This window comes from Muntiacus reevesi, chromosome X (genome assembly GCF_963930625.1).
Source record: "Muntiacus reevesi chromosome X, mMunRee1.1, whole genome shotgun sequence".
NCBI classification, from domain to species: domain Eukaryota; kingdom Metazoa; phylum Chordata; class Mammalia; order Artiodactyla; family Cervidae; genus Muntiacus; species Muntiacus reevesi.
Genome location: NC_089271.1, coordinates 141921513 through 141941974, shown reverse-complemented (window position 1 = coordinate 141941974; position 20462 = coordinate 141921513).

Below are 20462 nucleotides of genomic sequence, written 5' to 3'. Positions count from 1 at the left end.
AAACCCCATGAGTGCCAGGATCATGTCTGATTTTGCTCCCTATTTCACCCCAGAACCGTAGAGTTCGTGGCAAACAGAAGATGCTTCAAAAAGTGTTGTTGCATTAGTAGCAAATTTACAGATGAGGCCTCTGGAAAATTTCCAAATTTCATGGAAGTTTTCTAAGATGAACCTAGTGACTGCCAATGGTCTCATGCACAAAGCCTTTATATATATAGATATCACAGAATGTCAGAGGTGGAAGAGATGTTACACATCTACCAGCAGTCAGCTAACTTTTTGTTTTTTACAAAGGGTCAAATGGTAAATGCCTTCAGCTTCATATGCCATACGGTCTCTGTCACAACTACTTAAATGTGCCATTGTAAATGCAAAACAGACCACAGACAATACTACATGAATAGGCATAGCTATGTTCCAACAAAATTTTACTTACGAAAAACGGGTGGCAGACTACATTTGGCTGCAGTTTGCTGACCTTAACTAACTCAACTGTCATTTTCTATAGATGAGAAGAGAGAGGGGCTATTTCTCCATAGGGAAATGGCTTGTTTAAGTCCACACTACTAATAAAGGGCAAAGTGGGAACCTTTTCAATTTCAGTTCTCATGACATTGCAGCCATGTTTTAGGGTCTGTCTGCTTCAATCCTGGTGTTGGTCCTATACTGCTTTGTTTATTGAAGCTAACAGACGTTGCCTTAAATTTGATTTGCATTGGTGGTTTTTCATCTTTGTTGTTGTTTAGTCGCTGAGTCATGTCTGACTTTTGCAGTTCCATGGACTGTAGCCTGCCAGGCTTCTCTGTTCATGGGATTTCCAAGGCAAGAATCCTGGAGTGCAGTTGCCATTTCCTTCTCTAGGGGATCTCGCAGAACCCAGGGATTGAACCCAGGTCTCCTGCATTGGTAGGCGGGTTCTTTACCACTGAGCCACCAGGAAAGCCCAGTTTTTGATCTTTACTTTTTAGTCTAAAGTCCTTGGGAGTGATCAGCTTCATAGAAAGATTTTACAACTCCTTCTATTTTCTTTAGGTGCCTGGAGTTCTGCCTCTTCACGTTTTCAGAGAGAGTATATACTAGGTTCTCTAAGGCAAAAATTCTGACTTATATGGTATTAAAGGGCTGGATGGGCAATTAGGAGACAAGGGCTCTGTCATGTCACGTCCTACCATACACCTTACCCAATTCTCACAAATCATTCAGTGGCTGAGATTCACTGAGTTCCTACTGTATACACAGTACTCTGGTAGGCTTGGGAAGGGAGGAATGATGAGAATGAGAATATTAATACCAGTTAACTTGTCTAAGTTCTGACTATATGTCAAGGGCATTATATACAGCTTCATTAAAACCTCATCATGGGATTTCCCTGATTGTCCAGTGGCTAAGACTCTGTGCTCCCAATGCAGGGGGCCTAGGTTTGATCCCTGGTCAGGGAACTAGATCCCACACACTGCAACTAAGAGTTCATATGCCGCAACTAAAACATTCAGCATGCCACAATTAAGACTTAGAGTAGCCAAATAAATAACAATATATTTTTAAAAACCTCTTCACAACTCTTTAAGGAAGGATCAGATAGACTAAACTGCTTGGATTGACACTCAGCTTGGTTCATGTTGAAACCCTGGGCTGTCTTTACCACATTTGAAGTTCTCAAGGCCATTTATTCCTTTGCCATTGTTTAGTCGCCAAGTCATGTCTGACTCTTTGTGACGCCATGGACTGCAGCACTCCAGGCTTCTGTCCCTCACCATCTCCTGGTTTTTGCCCAAGTTCACGTCCAGTGAAATGGTGATGCCATCCAACCATCTCATCCTCTGTCACCTTCTTCTCCTCCTGCCTTCAATCTTTCCCATCATCAGGGTCTTTTCCAATGAGTCAGTAGTTTCATATCAGGTGGCCAATATTGGAGCTTCAGCTTCAGCATCAGTCCTTCCAAAGAGTATTCAGAATTGATTTCCTTTAAGATTGACTGCTTTGATCTCCTTGCTTTCCAAGGGACTCTCAAGAGTCTTCTCCAGCACCACAGTTCTAAAGCATCAGTTCTTTGGTGCTCTGCCTTCTTTATGGTCCAGCTCTCACATCCGTGATGACTACTGGAAAGGCCATAACATTAACTATATGGACCATTGTTAGCAAAGTATTTATTCTTTAATACCCTTCTAAGGATTGGAGGTGAAAAACTCTAACCCAGTGTCCAGCACACAGTATACACTCATCTGTTCTCATTACTCATCATGCTCCCTCATCCACAGACACAGTCTCCAACCACATGGAACCTTCCAATGCTCCTACAACTAGCAATCCAGATCACTGTGCCTTTACACAAGCTGTCTATTCTTCTTGGAATTCTTCCACCACATATCCTCTGCTCTACCAACCCTCAGCTCAAATGTCTCCTTTTATGGGACACTTTACTGACACATCTGGAGACACTGAATCAGATTCCCTTCATCTTCTCCCATTCAGCACTTTGTTCAGATCTCTATTATTGGACCTAGTAAAGCATTTGTTCTCTGGTTTATCACATTAAGAACTCCACTGAGATAGGGATTGTCTTATTGGTTTCCTTTTAAAAATCTATTGTGTGTTTTGATACAGAAAAGTATAAAAAAGGGGCAAAGAACTGTAATTCATCTCTCAGAAACCTCTTTTGGTTTTTAAGAAAATAGAGCAATATGGGAACAATGCAAACTGTACAAAAAAGGTACAAAATGACAAGTACCCAACCCTCTTCCAGTACCCAACCCTCACCCTAAAAGAATTATTTAATAACAGTTGCTTACATAGCTTACTAAAAATATATTTGTATGTATATGTCAGAATATATATATATATATATATATATATATACACACACACACATATGTATGTATATATATATAGGTGTGTGTGTGTGTGTGTGTGCTCAGTCTTGTCTGACTCTGTGACCCCAGAGGCTCTACCCGCCAGGCTCCTCTATCCATGGAATTTTCCAGGCAAGAATACTGAAGCAGGTTGCCATTTCCCTCTCCAGGGGATGGATCTTCCTGACCCAGGGATTGAACCCGTGTCTTGTGTCTCCTGCATTGGCAGGTGGATTTTTTACCACTGTACCACCTGGGAAACATATATATATAATTGAAAAGTTTCTTCACAAAAGTTTTCTAAATACAATATTATATACCTTAACTTTCCCCCTTAATTATGTATCTCAGAAGTTTTTTTTTTCAAATCATCACATATAGATCAACCTCATTTTTAAGTAGCTGTATGTGATATTATTTGGGATGAATGTAAGTTAGCTAATCAGTATTCTATCTATGGGCATGCAGGTTTTCCTCAATCTTGCTATTATAAGTGACACTGCGATAAAAATCCATGGTAGCTTCTTGTGATGTGGGGAAGTACCATATTCCATTAAATCAAAGGTGCATCTCAATTGCACAAATATTAAAATGTATATAAATGCATATATATATGTGTGCAAATTTAGAATTGATGAAATATGGTAATATTTGTGGAATAGTCTCTAAGAAGTGGAATTGATGGGTCAATGAGTACATGAATTTAAATTTTTGACATGTGTTGCTAAATTTCCCCACAAAAAGGCTACATCAATTTTCACTCCTACCAGCAAGGTCTGAGATCTACCATTTTCCCACACTCTTGCCAACACTTGGTAATAACCAATGTTTTAATTGCCAAAGAAAGTGATTGTACCTAACTTACATTCATGAAGTACAGTTTGAGAATCGTTGCACTAAATGCCCTCTCAAACTTTCAACCTTGAAATAGTCTGATTTCCTGTGAAATTTCAACCACTAATTGGCTCTAGCAAATTAGAAGTTTACAAGTAAAGCCATTCAAGGAGAAAGTTTTCTCTTCAAAGCAGCATCTGTGAGCCAAAGCACAGCAAGACAGACAATAAGGCCAGATGCAGGGTTGGAGATTTTATGCAAGAAAAACACTCCCTCCTTCCACAGGAGCAGCTGAAATCACTCAGATTTGAAGCAAGAGTTCAGCTCTCTCTGCCCCCTCTCCTAACCTTGCTTAGCTGATTCCCTTCTCAGATTTCTGGACCATTGTTTCAACCAGCCCACAAATCTGCCCCCAGTCAGGCATCTTCTGGGAAAAGATCTATCTTCTCTAGAAAAATGCTGTCTCATTTTATCCATTGCTCTGGACATCTAGGTAACAAAAACCCACACTTGAGAGCAAGGTGCTTTTAGGTGACTTATTAGCTTTGAGCTGTCATTGGCACTGTTGTCTCCTTGGTGTGGAGGTGGGTGACTTTTCATCTTCCCATAGGTCTGGTTGATACTGAGAGTGAGATAGCAAATGTGGTTCCTCACTTGAGAGGAGTAAGTTTATTGGGATCTTCAGCCAGAGTGTCCACATAATCCAATGGTCCAGAGAAGAACAGACAGACAGAAGCTGCTTATTTTATTCAACACATACATACTGAGCAACTACCAAGTACCAGGCTAGTGGCGTAGCTTTGAACACCCCAAGCTCCTGCCTCTGTGGAACCTACATTGTGTTTGTAAGGGGAGGACCTGGGGGTTAGGGGGCATGGAAAGGATACAACAAAGAAACTAACTAAAATATATAGTATGGCAGATGGTGACTAGTGTTACAAAGTAAAGTCGGGGAAGGGCATAAGGACTTCCAGGGGTTGGTTAAGTGTTAGTTGCTCAGTCCTGTCTGACCCTTTGCGACCCCGTGGACTATAGCCCACCAGACTCCTCTGTCCATGGGATTCTCCAGGCAAGAATACTGGAGTGGGTTGCCATTTCCTCCTCCAGGGGCTCTTCCCAACCCAGGAATCAAACCTGGGTCTCCTGAATTGCAGGCAGATTCTTTACCATCTGAGCTACCAAAGAAGTACAGGGGTTGGTTAAGTTACCATTCATTTAATATTATGCCCAACCCAGTGCCAAGTATGTTCCATACATGATGAAATGAAAGACAGGGAAAAGAAGAAGAACAGGATGGGGGAGGAAGGGAGCTACTCTGCTTAGCTTAAGCTTGTCTTTTAGAATCAGGTTGAGGGCTGACACTGTCCAGCTTCACTACAGAGTAGGGGGACACACAAAACAGAGAGTACCGAAAGCGAACCACTTCTCAGGTTTTCACACATTTAGGTCTTCCTTATAGTATATCCTCTGAATTTATTTTCGTGGCTGTTTCAAGATCAGACATATTCCCATTCTGATATTAAGCACAATTCAGATCCCAAACACAAACCTATCCTCTTCAGGATTATATAATTTATTTTCTTCCAATCACACAAATAACTAAGTATATTAGTTACTGAGAAGAAAAACTTGAATGCAAGAGGTATATACAGTGATAGAGGTTGCATGTGTCAAAAAAATAAAAAATAAAATGGGTGAGTAGCATAGAGAGCTATGGGTTAGATCAATGTGGACCATGACAGAGGTGCTATTTGGAAAAAAGACCAGCATGGGAGGCAGGGAAGAAGAGTGTGTGACTAAGTATAAAAGACGAAAAAAAGAAAAAGAACAAAAGCTGTGGTTGGAGGGGAGGGGAATCAGTTGAGCTGCCACTGAGATCATGGGAAACAAGCAAAAATTGAAATCTCCTCTTTGCTTCCTCTGCACAGACCAAAACCCCCACCCTCAAACAAGCATTGTACATGACAAGTGAAAGGGTTGGTTAATGCACTTTTCAAGTGATTTGCAAAATCAAGGAAACTAATAGTTATTTTTCTCATTGAGGGAGGCTGGTTCTCTTAACATCAAAGAATGGCCTCTCTTTTCAATGAGGCAGCTTCCCACAGCAGTACCTGGCCCCCTTAATCTCAGTAACTACAATAAATGCACAAGCCACCTTTTGTGTGGAACTCCTATCTAATCAAATGAATCACCAAACAGATCTTTGCCTAACATATCTGAGTAACAGAGCCAAAGTCTTTACCAGAGCAGAGGCCTCCAGTAAGCCCCTATGAGCAAGAGGAAGAAGGGTGGTCAGGGCTGCCTGGCTATGGGAAATGGCTTCCTCAGTATCCTCTGAAAACTCTTTATACTGACAGAAATTAAATCAGCTATACCTACAGGCATTTGAAGGACAAGGATACGGTCCAACTCTCTCCATTTAGATTGACTAGGACCAGGCAGATCCAGATACTGACAATTTGAAAATAGCAGAGATGCTTCAAAACCTGTTCTGGGAAGCTGAGGAAGTCTAATTGTGTTGGGGGAGGGACTGTTGTGTAAGCTGACATGGAGGCCCTCAATTTAAAGATGATAAAAGCTCAGTCTCTAAGGAGGAGCTAAAGAGGCCCCTTTGTGTAATCTAACTTGTCTAGCAAAACAGTCAAGACAAATCAGGGCTTCAGTAATTGGGAGCTATAAATGACCACCATTTATTGAGTGTTTATGGCAAGCCAGGTGGGTACAATGTGCTTTGCTCAGATTAACTCATTTAGTTTTCAAAACAAGTCTATTAAGAATATAGTATTACGATTCCAGTTTGAGTTAGAAAGTTTTGGCTCAGAGGTTATAAAACTTGCCTGAAACCACAACCAAGTGGATAAACTGGGATTCAAACCCTGGCCAGGTATAGTCAATTGCAAAGCTTATGTCCCTTCTCCTACATAATACCACCTCCCCTTAAATTTAGTTGATTTGATACAGAATTTTCTCTTATGTATTTTTTCTCCATGACTGGTTTGCCTTATTCTGGTCCTGAGTTATTTTTAAAAATATTTATTTGGCTGTCCTAGGTCTTAGTTTCAACATGTGAGACCTTTAGTTTCCACATGTAGGACCTAGTTCCCAGATGAGAGATCAAACCTGGACCCCATGCATTAGGAGTGCAGAGTCTTAGCCACTGGACCACCAGAGAAGTCCCCAGTCCTGGCCGTTATAATGGAGGTGCCTTCATGATGTTCATTCTTCTGCCCTGTAATCTTTCTTTCTTCAGCCATGAGACCTACTGAGAACTTGAGAACCTGACTGGATTTAAATTTTTATTTTTTTTAAAATTAATTTATTTTTTTTGGATTTAAATTTTTAAACTCACATCTCTTAGGAAGCTTTTAAATCCTAGAGTGCTGTGGTTGGAAGTCCCTTATGTGGTCCCAAGGGCTTCCCACATTGCGCAATGGTAAAGAATCCACCTGCCAATGCTGGAGACACAGGTTAGATTCCTGGGTTGGGAAGATTCCCTAGAGAAGGAAATGGAAACCTGTTCTAGTGTTCTTGCCAGGGAAATCCCATGGATAGAGGAGCCTGGCGGGCTACATACAGTCCATTGGGTCACAGAGGGTCAGATAAGACTGAATGACTGAGCATACACATGTGGTCCCCAAACCTTGTAATGTGGAGGGGTGACCTAAAATTCTGAGTGCAGGATAAAGTTTGCATCAGGACTAAACCCAGTTTTACTGAATCCAAGTCCATAACTCTTTTCCCTACAGTCTCCTTCTCCTCATTTCCCCACCCTCTTCCTTGATTACAGTCTCCTTCCATGATAAAGCTCATTACATGTCCCTCCAAAGTCCATCCTACACATTTCACCTTGCTCATTACCATCCAAAGCAAGACCTCTACATCAGTCAAATCTGTCACCTTGTACCCGCTTCACTGCTCATTTACTGGAGAGTCCCTTCTCACATATGCATAATGTCTGTGGCTTTCAAATTTTTTTTTTTTATAACTAGCTTAACCTTCTCAGATTCAGTAGTTCTTTTTAAAAATGCTCTTTTGTATCCTTGCATATCCCCATAGGCCTTAAAAGTGCTTAGTATACATGCTGTTCTTTCGAAACATCCCACCCTCACCTTCTCCCACAGAGTTCAAAAATCTGTTCTGTACTTCTGTGTCTCTTTTTCTGTTTTGCATATAGGGTTATCGTTACCATCTTTCTAAATTCCATATATATGTGTTAGTATACTGTAATGTTCTTTATCTTTCTGGCTTACTTGGGGGGATTGGGATGGGGAATACGTGTAACTCTATGGCTGATTCATATCAATGTATGACAAAACCCACTGAAGAATTTTAAAAAAAAAGTGCTTAGTAAACATCGGTTAAATCAACAAATATTGTCTCCTTGGAAAAAACAAATGTTGGCTAAAATAATATATCTCCCCCTGAGAGAAAAGAAAACCAGGTAAAAAGGCTCCTTATCATTTCTCATTAGAATTTGACAAAATATACACTAATTAGTGCTTCAAAAAGGTGTAGATAAGAGCTTGTGGATGCTAATTAACCTCAGGTCCCACACAGACTAAAGGCAGAGAAGTGGGAAAATATTTCAAGCAAATTTTGTTTTCAAGAGCGTATGGTTACGTGAAAACCAAACATAACATGTTTACCACATATATTTAACTGCTGTAGCGAGTGAGCCAGACTAGAAGCAAAGAAATTATGAGAACAAGGCAGTTCATCTTTGAAGCAGCTCACTAACTGCTTCATTCTCAAAAGACCTTTTGGAGGTAGGAAAGTATCATTATTCCACTTGAACAACTGGGAAACTGAGATATCCACGTTAAGTGATTTGAGGGGCGAAGGGCAGGGGGGCGGTGCTAATCTTAGCTGACGAATATATACCCAGCAAGGATATTCTACACATTTGTTTACTGTTCATAAGTCACTAATAGGATGGTCCCTAACATACAGGTATCCTTGACACCTCAGTCTTGGAAAGTAATTGTCAAGGGGTATAAATCAAATACTATCTTCAATACACAGAGAAGGTTCCCAGTGGTGACTGAATTCTTTACTTAACAGCCACCTCATTTATTCATTTGGTAAATAACCTCCTGCCTTTTTAATCACAAAGTCCTTGGATGAACAGTCTGACCAAAGAAAAAGAGCTACAATCTACCAGTATAATTCACAAAAGAGCAGCAATTTCGGGTGTTTTTTTCCGAAATGTTAATAACTACTTCATTCATTATACTGATTAGAACCTCACGCTTGCTCTAGGGTGGGAGTAAGGGTTGACCAACCATGACACAGAAGGATTTTTATTATCAGCACTTGGCAGAATTTCATTCAGCTATTTGAAATCAGGAGAGAGTTTTCTGATCCATTTTAAAAAGGCTCACGCCTCTTTAATAAAATTTCCAAAAGTATTTTCAATGTGTTAAGTAAGTAAACTGGAAAGAAAGTGCACTGAAGTTGTCTTTTCGAAGTTGTCTGTCCCCCGGAAACCATTACCACCCATCTAAGTTAGCTCAAGGACTGAGTATCATTTTAAGTAATCAAGGGAAAGGCTTGGGCTTTTAAACCTAATTGCCATCTCCAGGGAAGTGCCTTCTTCACTCAGTTAGGTTGAAAGAGAAGAGCATCTCTAGAGATTAAGACGTGAATGATTTGGGCTGTAGAATTTTCAATCATTTTGATGGTGCTTGTCTCAGGAATTAGGGAGAATTTCCCCCCAAATTTGGCATGTAATGAAAAACGCTGACCTGTGTGGGCAGGTGTAACAATCTACTTTGTTGGGAAATGTTACTAATCTGTGATGCCTGGTATGCTTCTCCTTAACATTTTAAGGGCTACAAATTCCTGATCACAAGAATGTGGATTAATTTGACTGGAAAATGTAAGAAAAGAATATTATCCCTCAAGATTTTTTTCTGAGCTGTCTGGGGAAGAGAATTTTTATCATCAGAATCAGTGAGATTTTATAAACTTAACATGCTAGCTGAGATTCTTGGAAAACTCTTGCTTTTAACACCCTTATTTGTATTCTGGTATAGAATAGTTGCCATTACTTATTCCAACACTATCTTTTCTTCAGGTACTTTACTATACCAGTCAGGCCTCTCCCTGGTTTCCAGCCTTTGCAGTTTTCCCTTTTGTGGCCATTTACTTATCACCTGCAGCTTCAGCCAGGCTCCAACCCCTAGGAATAATTTAAATAATAGTTGAGAAACAAGGAGCATTTAAAGAGCCCTAACTCAACTCCTTAGTCTATAGTCATTACAGGGTCACTGTCATTGCCAGTCTGGCCCTAATTTTGTATCTCAGTTCTAACAATTTGATGACTCAGCTATTAGGTTCACGCCAGCAAGCCTCCATAAGCATCTATTATGTGCCAGGTACTCTAGTTAGGCCTTGGAGATAGCTCAGCTTAGGTTTCAGATGTGAAATCTTAAAATATCATAGAATTTTTTTTCAGAGCTAGGGTGCCATGAGAATCTAAAAGATAACTGGTCACCACCTCATATGCTTGTTAATAATAGAAACTGGATTCCTCTATACTTTCCTGGATTGTTCAGGTTGCCTGAGTTTCCTAGTTCCCTTAGCTCAGTAACCTATCTGTAGGATTGCAGCCATGCTCTGGGATGTGTATATATATTCTGGATATGTGTATATATGTTCTGGATATGTATGTATATATATTCTTATATGTATGTATATTCTGATACACATATATTTTGCATGTGCATATATATTCTGGATATATATATTTATTTTGTGGATATATGTGTATATTCTAAATATGTATACATACTCTGGATATGTATAGATATATCCTGGATATGTATATATTCTGGATATGCATATATATTCCAGATATGTGTATATATATTCTGGATATGTATATATTCCAGATATATATTCTGGATATGTGTATAAAATCTGGATATGTGTATATATATTCTGGATATGTAGGAGTTCGCAGGTGGTGCTAGTAGTAAAGAACATTCCTGCCAGTGCAGGAGATTTAAGAAATTCAGGTTCAATCCCTGGGTTGGGAGATAATCCCCTGGAGGAGAGCATGTACTCCAGTAAACTTTCCTGGAGAATCCCACAAATAGAGGAGGCTAGCAGGCTACAGTCCAAAGAGTCACAAAGAGTCAGACATGACTGAAGTGACTTAGCATTCATATTATGGATATGTGTATATAATTATTCTGGATATGTGTGTATATATATTCAGGATATGTATATACATTCTGGATATGTGCATCTATTCTGGATATGTACATAGATACTCTGGGTATGTAGGGCTTCCCAAGTGGTGATAATTGTAAAGAACCCACTTGACAATGCAAAAGACTTAAGAGACAAGGGTTCAATCCCTGGGTTAGGAAGATCCCCTGGAGGAGGGCATGGCAACCCACTCCAGTATTCTTGCCTGGAGAATCCCATTGAATTCTCCAGGAGAATTCAGGGGGCTGGCAGGCTACAGTCCACGGGTCACGAAGAGTCAGACACGACTAAAGTGACATAGCACTTATATTCTGGATGTGTGTGTGTGTATATACATACTCTGGATATGTGTGTATATATCTTGGACACATGTATATATATTCTGGATATGTGTATATATTCTGAATGTGTGTATATATTCTGGATACATATATATTCCAGGTATGTATGCATATTCTGAATATGTATATATTTTCTGGATATGTGTATATTCTGGAAATCTGTATATATATTCTGGATATGTATATACATATTCTGGATGTGTATATATACGGGATATACAGATATTCAGGATATGTGTATATGTCACATATATATGTGTATATATACATTCAGAATACATATATTCAGGATATATAGGACTTCCCAGGTGGCTCTAATGATAAAAATCCCACCTGCCAATGCAGGAGACTGAAGAGATATGGGTTCAATCCCTGGGTTGGGAAGATCCCCTGGAGGAGGGTATGGCAACCCACTCTGGTATTCTTGCTTGAGAAACCCATGGACAGAGGAGCCAAGTGGGCTATAGTCCATAGATTCACAGAGTCGACATGACTAAAGTGAGTTAGCATTCATATTCTGGATATGTGTACACATATTCTGGATATGTCTGTATATATTCTGGATATGTGCATATATTCTGGATATGTGTATATATAATATGGGCATGTGTATATATATATTCTGGTTATGTGTATATAAATATTCTGTATATGTGTGTATATATATTATTGATATGTGTATATATATTCTGGATATGTGTATATATATTCTGGCTATATATGTTCTGGATATGTATCTGTATATATAGACATACAGACTCCTACCTCTCTCACAGATATACTCCAGTCTCTTTCCTTGGAACTAGCCACTCAAATATTTTCTGTGCAATACATGTGAATTTTCATCTGATGTCAAAGCTTAGGGAAAACAAGGTTGAGAAGAATGCTCAAAACTTGGAGTTTCTAAACCTAATGAAGCATCAGAATGACTTGAGTTTCTTTTCAAATAATAAACATTTATTCTGTCTTACAGATTCTGTGAGCCAGGAATGTGGGGGCAGCTTATCTTGGTGGTTCGGGCCCTGTGTCTCACATTTGACTGCCATCAAGATGTCAAATGCCATCAAGATTCCATTTCAAGGTGACTCATTTTATAGGATTGACCAGATGATGCTGGTTGTTGACAGGAGATCTCAGTTCTTCCCATGTGGGCCTCTCCACAGGGCTACTTGAGTGTCCTCCTGACATGGCGCCTGGCAAATGTCTTGAAAATCATCCTTGAAAATCACACCCTGTCACCATTGCCATATTCTCTTGGTCATACAGATGGATTCTGATCAATGTGGGAGATGACCACATAAGGATGTAAAAGGCAGGAGCTGAGAATCACTAGATGTCATTTTGGAGACTGGCTATCATGGGTAAGAGCAAAGTGAAAACTGGTATAGAGTGAGATGGTGGGAATGGGGAGGTAGTGGAAATTACAGAAAAAACAGCCCCCTTCATTGACCAGCCTAGTTAAATTATTAGATGCATTCCTGACATTCTGTGCCCCATTACTCTGTTTTGTTTCTTTTTGTCCCTAGGACCTAGTGCTACCTGTGTGCATATGTGGATGCTCAGTACCTCAGTCATGCCCAGCTCTTTGTGACCCCAGGGACTGTAGCCTGCCAGGCTCCTCTGTCCATGGAATATTCTAGGCAAGAATACTGGAATGGGTTGCCATTTCCTCCTCCAGGGGATCTTCCCAACCCAAGGATTGAATCTGCGTCTCCTGTGACTCCTGAATTGGCAGGTGGATTCTTTACCACAGAGCCACCTAAAATGCTACTTGCCATATTATATATTTATTTGTTAACTATTTTACTTGCCAGTTCCCCTACTAGAATACAAACTCCATGAAATAAAGGTCTATTTTGTTCCCGGTTGGTTCTCAACCATCTTTCATTAAATATTTATGTTTCTGAAGGTATAAGAATTGAGTTTTTCAAAGTTCCAGATTCCCTGATCCCATCCTTAGAAATTCTATTTCTGGAAAGCTGGAAATATACATTCTCTTAAAAGTTCCCTGGGTGATTTTTATAACCATATAGGTTTGTGAATCACTGCTCTAAACAAAAGGGAGGCTGTGTTTGATACCCTAAATGACCTGTCCTAACTTGAGGGTGACTGACACTGGAACAGACCATTGGATGGAGATATACATAAGGATATATATATAGAGAGAGAATACACTAAGTCCCCTACATACAAATCTTCAACTTGAAAACTTTCCAAGATGTGAACATGTGTTCCATCAACATCAGGCGTGAGTGAAATTGCAGCTTGCCCTCAATCTCCCATTGCTCATGATTCTTAGCTCTACCATCTCCCACCTCCCCTCCCTCCTCCAGTAAGTAGCTCTTCTTCCCTGTTCATTCAATACCAGCCCCTGTATGCCAGCTGTTGTACTGTACCATTGTACTTTTTAAGGTACTGTACTGTAAGATTACAAATGTTTATTTTTTTGTGTTTGTTTTTTCTGTATTGAAAGTGAAAGTGTTAGTGGCTCAGCCATGTCTGACTCTGTGGGACCCCATGGACTGCAGACTGCCAGGCTCTTCTGTCCATGGAATTCTCCAGACAAGAGTACTAGAGTGGGTAGCCATTCCCTTCTCCAGAGGATCTTCCCTACCCAGGGATCAAACCTCCTCCATTGCAGGCAGATTCTTTATCATCTGAGCCACTTGTGTGAAAAGTCTTATAAACCTATTATAGCATACTACTATATAACTGATTGTGTTAGTTGGGTACCTAGGTTAACTTTGTTAGACTTATGAACAAGTTGGACTTATGAATATGCTCTCAAAACAAAACTTATTAGTAGGTAGGGGGACTTACTGTAGATAGCTGTAGGTACTAAGAGGAAATCTACTCTACCAGACAGTACAAGATTTCATTTATGCAGCAATTATTGAGCACCCATGCCTGTACGTGCTCAGTTGCTCAGTCATGTCTGACTCTTTGCAACCCCCATGGGCTATAGTCCACCAGGCTCCTCTGCCCATGGGACTCTCCAGGCAAAAATACTGGAACCATTTCCTACTCCAAGGGATCTTTCTGACCCAGGGATGGAACTGACATCTTTTGTGTCTCCTGCATTAGTAGACGGATTCTTTACCATTGCGTCACCTGGAAGACCTATTGAGCACGCACTATGTGTCAAATAGTATTTTAGGCATTGGAGATACTACAGTGAGGGATAGAACAGACAAATGTCTTTGGAATCAAAATTAAAGTTGAAGATGAAGGTGGCCTGATGGACAGCATGCCAGAGGCATGAGGCAGAGCATAGAAATAGGCCTACAAACATAATATACAGAAATTGAAGTAAGCAAGTAATTGGAATAGGTGGTAGAGAAGGATCAAAAGGAATCTTACTTTTATTTTTAACTATGTGCATCTATTGACTTTACAATTGATTTTTTAAAAGTTTTTATGCATGAGGAATTCCCATGGGCACCTCTGGGACTGAAAATACCGCCAACATTACCTGTAACTCTGCTTCCTTCATCTCCCACTCAGAACGCAAGTGAGTATCAGTGACTTCATTATAAAGCAGCATTTACCAAAGTTTTATTTTTTAATTTTATATACTAAAGCATTTTTCAGAGCCTTCGATAAACTAATATCTGTTATAAATCTCAATGCATAGGGGGAATCTACAAAACATATTTCCCAATTTACCTGGCCTCATATAAATTGGAAATATGGCCTCATTTTTCCCCCTGCGAGAGTCTCCAGTACATGTATTGCACACATGGAACATCCTTTGGGAAACAGCAGTTTACAGCAAAGCTGGAAGTAATAAGCCACCCACACAATCCTCCACATACTTTCTCCTCTGTTATTTCCCCTCAGATGCAGAGGATTCTAAGAAAGACTGTGATGCCTTAGACCAGTGGTGGCAAACTATGGTCCAATGGCCAAATCCATCTACCTATTTTTTGTAAATAATTTTTTTTGAATACAGCTATACTTGTTCATTTAAGTATTATCCTCAGTTGCTACAGTAGTTGTAGCTGTGACAGAGACAGTATGGCCCACAAGCCTGAAGTATTTACTACTTGGCTATTTACATAAAATTTTGCTGACCTCTGCCTTAGGCTACTTATGGAAGGAACCTGGGTCCCTGATTATGTTAAGCCCTTGAAATTTGTGGTTTATTTATTGGCCTAACATATTGTTAGGGGAGTGGCACTAGTGGTAAAGAACCTGCCTGCCAATGCAGGAGATGCAAGAGATGCAGGTTTGATCCCTGGTTGGGAAGATCCCCTGGAGGAGGAAATGGCAACTCACTCCAATATTCTTGCCTGGAAAATTCCATGAGCAGGGGAGCCTGGAGGGCTACAGCCCATTCCATGGAGTCACAAAGAGTTCAACGTTACTGAAGCGATCGAGCACACATTGTTAGGGGATGTGCATGACATTCTGCTTGCTCCTCCAGATCGACTGTCCACATTTTTCTACTCTGTTTGATACCCAGAGAGAACACTTACACTTTTGTGAATAGCCACTTTATTAAATTGTCTTTTATTAGTCTTTTGAATGTGCCATAAGCTTTTTTCTGAGATCATGACTGATACATGAAATAACCTCAAGTCTGCTTTATTTATATTAAGAAATCCACAAATTTTAGTATGTTATTATTAATATATACTTGTGCAATTCATAGCTGGTGGAGACACAGTAGTGTTACAGCACATATGGTGAAAAAACACTAGGTTTGTCTCCATATCACATTTAAAATAAATGAATATTTTAAAAAAGCTATCAAGGCTGAATAGTACAGAAACAACATCCTCCAGGGATTTGGCACTATTTGCTCTAATCTCTGCTTTCCTTGGTGTCTGCTCACCTCCTGGTTGCCAACAACTAGAAGTCTTCAGAGCTCCTTAGAAGAGGTGAACCTGGTGCTCTGTCTTATAAATCTCTCTGCTCTCGGTATTTGATAATGATCCCAAGAACCCACCCACTAACTAACCCAACACACTAAGAACTCAGCATGAAATCTCCTGGGTTTATGCGTAATTGAGATTTTTCAGCAGGGGAGTTTGTGCTTACCACTCAGTTAACCAGGTAATGCTGTCAATCCACTGTTTTAAGAACACAAGCTAATGGAGATGTTAATATATTTAATTAATATGGATTAAATTTAAGAAGGCTATTTTTTCCTTCTGTGAATCAAGAATGTTAATATTCTTTCCTATATAAATTGCTCTCTACAGCTTAAGGGGATTATCTCCATAAAGTAGTTCATAAATAGCTGAATTGCCATTAAAAAAAAAAATTTAGCCGAATCACTTTTTAGAAACTGGATTTCTTCAGGGCTGGAGACATAGATCATGCCCTGGCCAGAGTGAATAGTGAGGTCTCTATTGACCCACAGGTTATTTACTGAGCTTCATAATAGACAGGGGATTGGAAACACTTGGGACTTAGGAGTTTTTCCACAGGCAATAACATCAATTTCAATCCAGAACAATCTGTGATATTGATTAACTTTTGGGATCTCTTTTACCACTACTGATCTGTCTCATCTTTTATTCAATAGCTCCCCAAAAGACATTTAGAGGCAACTGTGAAACACCTGAGGTAAATCCTACTTGCAAATTCTTTGCAACACCGTTACCTCCTCGGTTTACAAACTGTCCTTAAAGAATGGGGAAACTGCCGAGATTTTCAGCTCTCTCTGAAATTACTCTATAAAGAACTATTTTTGTTGTTTAGTCACCCAGTCATGTCTGACTCTTTGCAACCCCAAGAACTGTAGCCTGCCAGACTCTTCTGTCCATGGGATTTCCCAGGCAAGAATACTGGAGTGGGTTGCCATTTCCTTCTCCAGGGGATCTTCCTGGATCCTGACCCAGGAATTGAACCCGCGTCTTCTGTGTCTCCTGCACTGGCAGGCAGTGGATTCTTTACCACTAAGCCACCTGACCTACTCAGTTTACAAACTCTCCTTAGAGAACTGCCCAGATTTTCAACTCTTTCTGAAGGTATGTATAAAGGATACTGAACCAGAAATCAGGAGCTCAGGGTTCTTGAGTCTCTGAGTAGCTGTGGGTCCTTAAGCAAATCACAAAACTAGTAGGGGTATCAGTTTCCTCATCTATAAAAAGAGGATAATATTCATCTACTTCATAGGGTTCTTGAAAGGATTCAAAGAGATATACTCACATAAATATTTACTCAATGCTTAGGACATAGTGAACACTATTATTAGAGTATTATTTCCAACAAAGTAGGTCAACCCCACCTATGATTCTATTTTCACCCACTCTTCAAAATAAGTCATCTGCTGTAAGAATGCCCAGTTCTTACCTATACCTTCAAATGTGCCTTCAATTGTAGGTGTATTATTAAGTTATAAGTTGTAATATTTACTGTTTTATCTATGTTTGTCTCCCTCCAAAATTCCCTGAGAACTGTAGGGATGTCTCACACCTTAACGACTAGGACTCATATCCCTACAAGTACATTCAGATAACAAAAATGAGTTAAGCAGGCTGGGTAGGCATTGAGGTCCAAGAGAGCCTATGGCCTGTCTAAAGCAGAAACTCATTAAGTCCAGTTGAATATTGCCGTGTGGGCAAAACATGCCAAGTGTAGCTAGATTTTAGCATATATTTTAAATGAACCTGAAAAATCTATATCTATTTAAAATATGAATTGTCTTGCTCTTTACATGTTGAAAACAAATTAATTTTTAAAAAATTGTACAGACCAAACGAAAAATAGTTACACTTACAGAATAGATAGGGCTGTACTACTGGCTAGGTTGTGTGACTTTGGGCAGTTACTTAACCTCCTTGTACCCTAGCTTCCACAGCTGCAAAATGAGACTAATAGTACCTAGTTCATAGGTGATTGGACCCCCCAGGTGAATCAGTGGTAAAGAATCCACCTGCCAACGCAGGAGACACAAGAGATGCGGTCTCAATCCCTGGGTCAGGAAGATCCTCTGGAGAACTAAATGGCAACTCACTCTAGTATTCCTGCTGGGATAATCCCATGGACAGAGGAGCCGGGTGGGCTACTATCCCTGGGGTTGCAAAGAATTCTGACAGGACTGAGCAACTGAGCCCACATGCGTAGGCTATTATGGGGGTTAACTAATGTAATGTATGTAAAGAAAATAACTACAACAGTTCCGAGCACTTGGGTTGTTTAGTCTCTCAGTTGTGTCTGACTCTTTGTGACCCCATGGACTGCAGCATGCCAGGCTTCCCTGTCCTTCACTATCTCCCAGAGTTTGCTCAAACTCATGTTCATTGATTTGATGATGCTATTCAACCATCTCATCCTCTGTCGCCCCCTTCTCCTCCTGCCCTCAATCTTTCCCAGCATCAGGGTCTTTTTCAATGAGTCAGGAGCACTTAGGTAGCACTTAGTAAATGTAAACCATTATCATATTCATTTAAAAGGTTATTGGTAACAAGGGTATCATTAAAAACAACACTAGTGTTATTAAGGACAACAGCATTAGTATACAATCTAACATATATATATGCCATTTGCAATTGATGATATTGTTATTAATAACTGATATGATTACTTATTCTTTCTTTCTCAGTTTCACATAGTAATAGCGGCATAGGATAGGGTAGGGACTTTTCAATTCTTGAGTTCCCCCCTTTTTCTCTCTCCTTATGACTAACGTATCAGGCCATATTGATTCTAACATATGCATTTCTCTTTTTCTCTTGAATTTGAATTTCCACCTCCACAATTACTGTCTAATTTTAGACACTTGTCACTTCTCACCTAGGTTGTAACAATAGCATCTATTGGTTTCTCAGCCTTTATTTTTTATACTCTCCAATCCATTTCCAATACAGCAGCCAGTTTGCTAAAATACAAGTCTGCTCACATCTTACCTCTACTCAGAATTCTTCAAGTGTACTCCAACAATAATATATAATTTCCCTTTCATCTCCACTATGTCTGCCAGGGTTTTAATTCTAGATCTGCTCCTTACTTGGTATGTGACCTTTGGAAAGTTACTGAGTCTTGGTTTTATCATATCTACTCCATTAGGTGGTTGTGAGGATTAAATGATTTAGTTTAACGTGTATCAAGCAGTCACCACAGTGCCTGGCATATAATAAGTAATTGATAAATGGAAATATTATGATCACTCTAGTCTGATTAATTGGTTATGTTAACCCCTACATTGATCTCTGAGATCCAGGTTCAAAGAACATCTTAGTTTCAAGTGCATATGAAACATTTCCCAGGACAGACCATAAAAGAAACTTGAATAAGTTAAAAATAATACAAATAACACAAACTATTTCTCTAACCACAATGGAATGAAATTAGAAATCAATAGATGGGAAATATCTGGGGAAATTCACAAATATGTGCAGATTAAACTAAGTAATCAAAGGGTCAAAGAAGAAATCAAAGTGAAATCAGAAAATACTCTGAGACAAATAAAAATGAAGACAAAGCATATCAAAACTTAGGAGATGCAGCTTAAGCACTGCTTTAAGAGAAATTTATACCTATAAATGCCAATATTAAGAAAGAATAAAGATCTCATATGAAAACCTAACTTTACATTTTAAGGAATTGGAAAAGGAAGACCAAGCTAAGCAAAATAAATTAATATAGTGCCCTAATTCACATGTTCATGTCTATAGGCAAAGAAAAAAACTGACAGAATCCAACATCCCTTTTCATAAAAAAAATTCAACAAACTAGGAATAAAAGGTAATTTCCTAAACCTGATAAAGAACATCTTCAGCTAACAATCATACTTAGTGGTGAAAGATTGAAAGCTTTCACCCTAAGAAAAGGAATAAAACAAATATGTCGGTTCTTACCACTTGTATTCAACACTGTATTGAAAATTCTACCCAGAGCAATTAGGCATGAAAAAAGAAATAGAAGTCACCCAAATTGTAAAAAAAGAAACAAACTAAAAACTATATTTGCAGGTGATACAATCCTTTATACAAAAAATCCTAAATAATCCATCAGAATTAGCAAAAGAGAAACTATTGGAACTAGGAGAAGAGTTCAGCAAAGTTGCAGGATACAAGATCCATATATGAAAATCAATTGTATTTCTATACACTGGCAACAAACAATTTGAAAATAAAATTAAAAAGCAATTCCATCTGTAATAACATTAAAGACAATAACATGTGTAAGAATTTACTAAAAGAAGTGCAAAATTTATACTCTGAAACTTATAAAACATTTTGGAAAGAAGTTAAAGAAAATCTAAATAAGT